At 45.9% G+C, this 10,380-nt stretch overlaps 1 pseudogene; it reads left to right on the top strand.

The window, feature by feature from the left end:
* Positions 1 to 9,376: 9,376 nt before the first annotated feature.
* Positions 9,377 to 9,511, top strand: LOC137359703 (U2 spliceosomal RNA; annotated as a pseudogene).
* Positions 9,512 to 10,380: the final 869 nt, after the last annotated feature.

Below are 10,380 nucleotides of genomic sequence, written 5' to 3'. Positions count from 1 at the left end.
TGTAATGGAATACTCTCCACTTGCCTAGCTGAGTTCAGCTCTAACTTCACTCTGGAAGCTCGACCCCATCCAGGACAAAGTAGCTCACTTGATCAACACCCCGTCCACCACCTTAAATATTCACTCCTTCCACCACTGGTGCACAGTGGCAGCAGTGTTTACAATCCTAGACAGCACCTTCCAAACACGTGAACTCGACCACCATTTTTAAAAAACCATTCATGGGATGTGGGTGTTGCTGGCTAGGCCAGCATTTATTGCCCATCCCTAATTGCCCTGGAGAAGGTGGTGGTGAGTTGCCTTCTTGAACCGCTGCAGTCCATGTGAGGTAGGTACACTCACAGTGCCGTTAGGAAGGGAGTTCCAGGGCTTTGACCCAGTGACAGTGAAGGAACGACAATATAGTTCCACATCAGGATAGTGTGTGACTTGGAGGGGAACTTGCTGGTGGTGGTGTTCCCATGCATTTGCTGCCCTTGTACTTCTAATTGGTATAGGTTGTGGGTTTGGAAAGTGCTGTCTAAGGAGCCTCGGTGTGTTGCTGCAGTGCATCTTGTAGATGGTGCACACTGCTGCCACTGTGCGCGCTGGTGGAGGGAGTGAATGTTTGTGGATGGGGTGCCAATCAAGTGGGCTGCTTTGTCCTGCATGGTATCAAGCTTCTTGCGTGTTCTTGGAGCTGCATCCATCCAGACAAGTGGAGAGTGTTTCATCACGTTCCTGACTTGTGCCTTGTAGATGGTGGACAGGCTTTGGGGAGTCAGGAGGAGACTTACTCATTGCAGGATTACTAGCCTGTGACCTGCTCTTGTAGCCACAGTATTTTGTGGCTACTCCAGTTCAATTTCTGGTCAATGGTAGCCCCTAGGATGTTGATAGTGGGGGATTCGGCAATGGTAATGCCATTGAATGTCAAGGGAGATGCTTAGATTCTCTCTTGTTGAAGGTGGTCATTGGATAAGTCCTGGATACTGTCGAGCACTTGTTGCATTTCTACACAGACTGCTTCAGTATCTGAGGAGTCACGAATGGTGCTGAACACTGTGCAATTATCAGCGAAAATCCCCACTTCTGACCTTATGATTGAAGAAGATTATTGATGAAGCAGCTGAAGATGGTTGGGCCTAGGACACTACCCTGAGGAACTCCTGCAGTGATCTCCTGGAGCTCAGATAATTGACCTCCAACAACCACAACCATCTTCCTTTTTGCTAGGTATGACTCTAACCAGCGGAGAGATATCCCCCTGATTCCTTAGAAGGACAAGAGCAGCAGACACATGGGAATACTACAATCAGCAACATCCCCTCCAATCCACATCCTGACTTGGAACTATTTTGCCGTCCCTTCCCTAGGGCATATCAAAATCCTGGAACTCCCTCCCTAATAGCACTGTGTGTGTACCTATAGCATATGGACTGCAGTGGTTCAAGTAGGCAGCTCACCAAAACCAGGGCAACTAGGGATGGGCAATAAATGATGGTCTTGCCAGCGATGCTTACATCCCATGAAAAAAAATAACAAAAATAAAATGGAGTTAAAATCTCCATGAAAGAAATCTTTATAAAATTCTGCAATCAGTCCATGTGACCAGGAGATCCCCACCCCCTTCATTCCAGTTTTTACTTGCATTGATTCCACTTCATTGTCACACACGATTCTCTCATCCTCCTTTAAACCCTCTTCAATAAAACCACTCACTTTCCATCAACAATTTGCAAATGGATTCATTTATGATGCTGGAACATTCCTCACACAGAAATTATTCAACTCAGTAAAAACATTCTTACAGCTGATAACTTTGCTACCAATTGAAGGACTGTCTAATGTGGTTATCAAGTCAGAGTGAAAAGTTTATTAAACTTGGTTCCATTCAATCCAGCTGTCATAAACTTTGAACCTTTATTCATTTTATAAACAGTATTTGAAGGGTCTCAGTAACAATGCTCAGTGTTGATGAGAGTGGGGTCTGGGTGAGAAGCTGCTGAGTGTGACAGGGTCAGGACTGAATGCAGGAAGTTCTCTAACAGTCTCTCACTCTCTTTCTCCCTCTCTATTGCTGAAGGGATTGAGTTGATTGACAACTGGCGGCTGCTGGTATTTGAATAAATGAAGTTCCTTCCAAACATTTTTTGATTGACAGCTACACAGAACTTTTTTGTCCCAGGACACAAAAATGAACAGAAGTGGATCAGTGTAGGATGATTCTCGGTCTGTATAAAAGGGGTGTGATTTCAGCTGCCATGGTCCAGTGGTTAAAGATTTCAACATTGAAATCCACTGGACTTATCCGAGTTTGGTTTGAGTCCTGCTCACAGAGGATCTATTCAGTGATTTTAATTATTTTTAATCTTTAATCCTCTATTTCCACAAAACGCAGGCACTGAAATAACTCATACTCCTCACCATTGCTATCCATTATGCAGGTAGTGGCTGCATGGTCCAATGGAGACACACTAGGAGGGCACTGGGAGAGGTTTCTTCTCGGGTTTTAGGACTCTTTTGGTCGACCAACAGCAACCGGATGTCTGCAGAGGAACTCGGAGTGCCAGGCCGCTCAGAGGACAGACTTTCCAGGATCAATTTTAATCAGGGGACAAAATATCAGTGGAACAGAACATCAAAGGTCCGAGGATTGAGGCTGAAATTCCCGATGTTTTGGAAGAAACCTGCAGATGTGGGACGTTAATATTTGCTCGGTGCAGATTCACTTTGGTCCGTTATTGTGTCCTGCGACAAACAAATGGCTGGCAGCTGTCAATCCAAAAAATAAAAATCAGAAGATTCTGGCAATTTCCACCCTTACAGCTCTCAGCAGTCTTGGTTCCATCTCATCCAGTCCTAATGACTTATCAACATGAAGTACAGCCAGCCGTTCCAGTATCTCCTATTTATTAGAACGTGCTGACTGAGCTGTGTTTTCACCACTTCTGGGCAATCAGACAGTTCACCCTTCATTCTGCTCTGATTCACTTTCCCAAAGCAGATCTACAGATTCTCAAATCTGGGGACAAGGATTTCTTATTTGCTTCCTTTCAGTTTTTATCATTCTCAACTGACAATATAATCCAAAACTCGGACAAATCCTCCACCTTGCATCGTGTCCCAGACTCAGTAGAAAGCAGCACATAGTGACATGAACACACTGACAGATACAATCCGTCACACTCTGATTCAGTGAGATTAATGTCAAGAGTGGTTTCCAGATCAAATGCAATGATGAACAAATTTCTCTCAAAGGAGGTGTGGTTGACTGAGGTACCTTTATAGTATTTGCAGTGAATTTCTGTGCAAGAAGGGACAATCGTCAAACATCCATTCCGAAATCCTTCGCTCAGCAAAGACAGACAGAGTCCTGTTTTAAATAAAAACAGAAAGTGCTGGAAATATTCAGCAGGTCTGGTAGCATCTGTGCAGAGAGGAGCAGAGTTAACATTTCAGCAGTTCTGATAAAATGTCACAGACCTGAAAGGTTAACTCTGCTTCTCTGTCCACAGATGCCACCAGACCCGCTGAGTATTTCCAGCACTTTCTGTTTTCATTTCAGATTTCCAGCATCTGCAGTATTTTGCTTTTGTTACTGTCCTGTCTTATTGTGCTGCTCAATAAAGTAGTTGGAAAACCAAGTTACAGTCAGGCTTAAAGGGGATTTGAATCCAGGATTGATCTGTTCATTAAAGAGGTGCTTCGACCAACTAAGTCAAAGGGTCAAAATACAGTGTTTGAGTTTTTTGAGCTACAGATTAGTGCAGATCTTTCTAGCTGTGCTGAACATTGATTTCCATCTCCGGGTTCTTTCTGAGTCTGTGAGTTTGCAGTTCTTTCCGAGTGAGTGCCAGACATGAAGGTATGTTTAGACGATTTCTCGTAAGTTATTTGCATCTCCTATTTTTCTGAAATTTGTACAAACACATTAAATGAGGGAATCACATAAGTCACGCCGTGAAATTTCTCCACAAAAAACTGAAAGGTGACAGTGTTTATTGTGAGGGGTTTCCACTTATTCAGACACATATCTAGTAAAAGTGATCAGGACGTGATTCACATATGTAGTGTATTTGTATATTATGCTAATAATGTAATGACGTGATGATGTAATGGCGTGAATAAACACTTATTTGAACTGGCCATATTTGGTGTCCATTTCCTCTGCTGGACCCACCTGAAAATATTAGAGAAAATGGCAACTAGGGGAAGATAAAGTCTGTAAATATAGGCAGAAAACAGCAGCAGGGACTGCAGTAAACAAGATCAGCCTGGTGACTTAGTTGCTCGGATCGTGGAGAATTTAGCTGGGTTGTGGGCAGCCTGAGCCTCAGACTGTCTCCTGAGTTGAATAGGATACCGCAGGGTCTTAGTGCTCATTGAGGAAATTTGGCTGTACCCATGGGATACAGCTGAAAGCTGGCAACGAATGAGAGGGTTTGAGCAACATTCCGTTCCTATATTGAAAGAATGGGCATGTTCTTAGAGTTAAGAATATTTTGGGACTGGTAGGTGAGGCGGTCAAGACTCAGAATAAGGCAATTCCTGAGCAAAAGAAAACAATTTTGCTTCTGGAAATTGGCCTGGAAGTGTCTGGCATGCTGACAAAGCTTCCTGCTCTGAACAAAGCAAAATATGTGCCAGTCAAAACAAAATCACCAAGTTGGAGGAACATTTCAACCCTAAGCCACTAGAGATAGCAGAATGCTATACATTTGGAACCAGAAATCAGAAAAGTAGTGAAGCAGTTGGTGAGTATATTGTGGCACTGAAGAATTTTTATTACGTTGCAACTTTGGCACATTCTTAGACCATGCATTTTGAGACATATTTGTGTGTGGATTTGTGAACAAAAGAATCCAATCGAAGTTACTAAACACACAAAATCTTACATTTGAGATCGTGTGTAAGATTGCTGTTTCCATGGAGATGGCATCAAAGAATGTTAGGGAATTTTATCCCATGCTGGTAACTAGTACAGGCTTCTGTCCACTGTTAAAGTGCTTCAGCCAAGTCTGAAGTGGACAGACATAGCCAGAAGAGTGCCAATGATAGCAGTTTAGTGTTGTTATCACCATAAGGGCAACCACACAGCACAATCATGTCAGTACAGAAATGCAAAATGTTTTAATTGTCAAGCAGAGGCCAAAGAAGGAAAGGGAACTAATTCCAGTGGTAATGGAAAACAGTGATGTTATAAGGGTGGAGTTCACAATCTTGAAGTGAATCCAGAGTGCCTAACCAAAGAGGAGCAAGGGCTGTACAGCATTTATGCCACTAGCAATCACTCAAATGATGGAGACTTTTGTACAATGTTGTTGGTAAATAAACAGCAAATTGCTACGACCATGGATTGCTCCATCATGAATAGAGAAATGTATGGGAGCAAAGTCAGTGATGTACCTCTAACTGAGAGCACAGCTCAATTGAAAACCTACTCTGGTGAGGTGTTAGTAATGTGTTGGCAAATGGAGTGTAATGTGCAACATAAGGGCAGGCCCCTCAAGATACCTGTTTTTTATTCATTATTTCATGGGAGGCAGGCATCACTGGCAAGGCCAGCATTTATTGCCCATTCCTAATTGCCCTTGACAACTGAATTGCTTGCTAGGTCATTTCAGAGGACAGGTGAGAGTAAACCACATTGTTGTGGGCCAGCATCACATACAGGCCAGACCAGGTAAGCACAGCAGATTGCCTTCTGTAAAGGGTATGAGTGAACCAGATGGGTTTTAATGAAAATCAATTATAGTTGCATGGCACCACTACTCAGATTTTATATTATTCATTAATGAATTGAATCTGAATTCCACCAGCTGCCATGGTGGGATTTAAACCCATATCCCCAGGGCATTAGTCTGAGTCGTGAGATTATCAGTTCAGTGACATTACTGCTATGCCAGCCTCTCCCCTACAAGGTAGTGAGATATGTCAACAAAACAATAATAATGGGGAAAGACTGGCTTTGAAAGCTGAAGTTAGACTGGAAGCATGTTTTTTCATGTGGTGTACCTTGGCCTGAAAATCAATGAAAAGAACTCCAGCCAGTGAAAGAGAAGATAGAGGCTATGGTCAAAGCCCCAAAGACAAAAAGATGTGTCTGAGCTTAGATCTTTTCTCGGCATGGTCCAATACTACTCACAATTTCTGCCTGAGCATGCAATGGTGTTAGCTCCACTACATAAGTTGTTGAAGAAAGATGTGAAATGGAAATGGTCTAAAACACAAGATGCTAATGATGCATGTAAGAGAAGCTCGATCAGTGACACACTACACATTCATTACCACACAAATGGTGAACTGAAGCTAGCTTCAAAATATGGAGTTGGAGCAGTAATCAGTCATGTTGTGGATCATGGCCGCTGCAAAGGCTCAATGGGGAAAGAACACTGTGTTAGGTCTTCCCACCAGAGTGAACTAAAGGGCTGGACCCATGGGAAACCCCTCTGGCTGTCTACACCAACATGGGTCTGCTGTAAAATGTACATGGCATGTAAAATGGAATGGAAGGGTTGTGAGGCAACTCACTCCTGTCTCGAAGGAAACTGATTTCCTTTGCGCTTTTGGAATGTCAACTTGGTGCTGTTTTGGACTGTTTTGTAAAGCTTTTTTTAAACAGATTATTATGAATGGAGTATACTTTTGGGAAAAAGTGTCTGGCAGAGGTGAAGGATGCAATGGACCTGGCAAAGGCAGAGCAAAGCGGCACCGCACAGTGCTTCGTGATAATATCCAGGGCATCACCAAACCAGCAATCCTCCGCCTGGCTCGCCGTGGCAGGGTCAAGCGGATCTCGGGTTTGATCTATGAGGAGACTCGCGGGGTGTTGAAAGGTTTCCTGGAGAATGTGATCAGGGATGCGGTCACCTACACTGAGCACGCCAAGCGCAAGACGGTCACTGCCATGGATGTGGTGTACGCTCTGAAACGGCAGGGCCGCACTCTCTGCGGATTCGGCGGCTGAGAAACCAGCCCCTTTCCCACAAACACACAACAAAGGCTCTTCCAAGAGCCACCCACCGCCTCACAGAGAGAGCAGTGACCTGGAAACGGGAGATGGGATAGGCTGTTCAGAACTGACTGGAATAAATCTGTGCTGTGTTCGGGTATAAAACTGGAATCCCCGAGTTTGACATTTCATTTGCAGCAAGGATGTGCAGTGGATTTGATTTTCTAAACGGGCTGTGTAAACAGTGCCCGAGGCTCTACACTTAGTTATTTCCCCAGTCGACACATGCCCTCAGTGAAAAGCCACATCACTCCTCCAGAATCACTCATTGTTTTCAAAGAATTTCAAAATGATTTCGCTGCAATGAGGGAATCCGGGAGTTTTGCAGCAGCCGTTAAATCGGTCACTGGAACCAGACCCACTTGTGATGTTATTTCCCCCGAGACGGTGTTTCCTGCACTGAAACTGACAGGGTTTGTGAAACTGACCAATTTCCAAAATATACTTTATTCATAAAAATCTGTAAAAATTACATTGCCAAACAGTTTCAAACAGCACCAAAAAATACAAACATTGCAAGGGAGATCAGTTTCATTCAACACAATCATGAGTTGCTTCACAACCCTTCCATTTCACATTTGTCATGCCAATTACAGTTTTACATTTACAGCAAATGAAAATTTTCCCGATACAGTTCGAGGTGTTTCCCATGGATCCAGCCCCGCAGTTCAGCCTGGTGGGGGGACCTTACACAGTGGTCTTTCCTCATTGAGCCTTTGCTGCGGCTACCCCAAGCTTTAGTGCATCCCTCAGCACGTAGTCCTGGTCCTTGGAATGTGCCAGTCTGCAACATTCGGTGGTGGACAACTCCTTGCGCTGGAAGACAGCAAGTTTCGGGCAGACCAAAGGGCGTCTTTCACCGAATTGATAGTCCTCCAACAGCAGTTGATGTCTGTCTCGGTGTGTGTCCCTGGGAACAGCCCGTCGAGCACAGACTCCTGTGTTACAGAGCTGCTTGGGATAAACCTCGACATAAACCAACGCATCTCTTTCCACACCTGCTTTGCAAAGACATATTCCAGGAGGAGGTGGGCAACCGTCTCTTCCCCACCACAGCCACCGTGGGGGCATTGCGCGGAGGGGGCGAGTCTTCGGGCATGCAGGAAGTATCTGACGGGGAAGGCTCTTCTCACCACCAGCCAAACTACATCTTGGTGCTTGTTTGAAAGTTCTGGTGATGAGGCATTCTGCCAAATGACTTTGGTGGTCTGCTCGGGGAACCATCCGACAGGATACCCCATCTCCTTTTCCCGTAGGGCCTTGAGAACATTCCGTGCAGACCACTGCCTGATAGATCAGTGGTCAAAGGTGTTTTCCCGCAGAAACTGCTCCACGAAGGATAGGTGGTACAGCACGGTCCAACTACATGGAGCGTTCCGCAGCAATGTGACCAGGCCCATCCCTCGCAACACTGGGGACAGATAGAACCTCAGCACGTAGTGACACTTGCAGTTTGCATACTGGAGGTCTACACGCAGCTTGATGCAGCCGCACACGAAGGTGGTCATCAGGATGAGGGCCACGTTGGGTACATTTTTCCCGCCCTTGACCAGAGATTTGAACATCGTTTCCCTCTGGACCCAGTCCATTTTAGATCCCCAGATGAAGCGGAAAATGGCTCGGGTGACCACCACACTTGAGTGCCTCTGCTGCCTGGGATTGTCACCCCCTCTCATGCTCGCATCCTTCCTAATAGACTCAGCAAAGGGTTCAACACAGCAAACAAACAAGACAGGGGAGAGATGACAGCCCTGTCTGACTCCAGATTGGATCAGGAAACTTTCCGATTCCCACCCATTGATTGAGACTGCGCTACTGATGTTCGTGTAGAGCAGTTTGATCCAATTGCAGATTCCCTCCCTAAACCCCATTTTGGAAAGAACGTCCATCATGTAGGTGTGCGATATCCTGTCAAAAGCCTTCTCCTGGTCCAGGCTGATGAGGCAGGTGTCCACCCTCCTGTCCCGTACATAGGCGATCGTATCCCTGAGTAGCACGAGACTATCAGAGATCTTCCTGCCGGGTACAGTACAGGTCTGATCAGGGTGAATCACCAACTCCAGAGCAGACTTGACTCGACTGGCTATGACTTTGGACAGAGTTTCAGCTCAGTCATTCAGGGACCTGGAATTCACACAGTTTGAGCCCACGCTTACCCGAACCCACTTCTGATTGGTCACCCTCTTCTTATTCACATGTCTTAACCAATCGCAGAGCCTTGAATTAGAAAATGCAGCCAAGCATTGGCTTAAATTGTCGACCTGACAGAATATATTAAATCGAAAAAGCCTCCAATTTCAGTGCAGTAAAGAAGCGAATTCCTGGAAAATCTATGTCCAGTAGCTTGGGGTCCAGGCAACTGAAGGCAGGACCGCCAGTGGTGGAGCTTCTCAGCCTTTTGGCTAAGATCAAGTGTAGTATCTGTTCTTCTCAGTACTTACTTGGCAGAGGAGAAACCATGATCAGTGGCTTTTGATCCTGGGTAGGCTTTGAGTAAAATGGCTATAACCAATCTTTGAGCTTCAGGCCAGGGAGTGCGGAACACCATTCGGGTGGTGGTGAAGGACAAGGAAGGAGATGCACTGGTCGATCGCACCTTCTTCATCAAGAAAATCCTCATCGATTGCTGTGGATTTCAAGCTATGGACATCTTCTGCCTGCAGGATTTCCCCAGCAGTGGGTATATCGACATGACATTCAAGAATGTGGCGGGATGCATCAAGTTCCTGAAGGCGTTCAAGGAGAAAGGGGACCGGGCGCCGCTGTCGATCCTCACAGTGGAGCGGCTCTTCACGCTTCCGTCACAACGTGACCGGGTGGTGACAATTCACCTCTACAACCCCCATGTTCCGGTGGTGGATGTACTCACCTTTCTCGCCAGGTACGTCGAGGTGGCCAGCACTGATGTCAAAGACCCCTTTGGGATCTGTATAAATAAGCGGCAAGTCAAGGTGACCTTGAAGGTCGATGCCAATGGAGCCATCATCCACCCTCCCTCCAGCTTCGCTATCAGGGGAAGTCGAGGCTTCTTGGTCTACGCTGGGCAGCCCAAAGTTTGTAGCACCTGTGGCAAATCTGGTCACGTGGCAGCTAACTGCAGCACGGTTGTCTGCAAGAACTGCAAGAAGGAAGGCCATCAGACCAAGGACTGTAAGCAGAGTAAGTGTTGCAACCTGTGCGGTGCGGCAGGCCATCTCTACAAAACCTGCCCCAAACGCTGCCTCAGTTATGCTCAGGCGGCAAGGTCCAAGGAAAGGCCGGGAGAAGGTTCGACGAAGGCGTCCGGTGTTGGAAAGGAGACAAGCAACCTTCTCTGCAGTGAGGAACTTGTACCTGAGAAGGAGAAGAAAGGGAAGGCAACTGAAACCAGCAACCCGGCACCTACC

Source organism: Heterodontus francisci, unplaced genomic scaffold, assembly GCF_036365525.1.
Source record: "Heterodontus francisci isolate sHetFra1 unplaced genomic scaffold, sHetFra1.hap1 HAP1_SCAFFOLD_121, whole genome shotgun sequence".
Classification (NCBI taxonomy): Eukaryota; Metazoa; Chordata; class Chondrichthyes; order Heterodontiformes; family Heterodontidae; genus Heterodontus; species Heterodontus francisci.
Note: the sequence above shows the minus strand (reverse complement) of the source record. Positions and strands in the feature narration are given on the sequence as shown.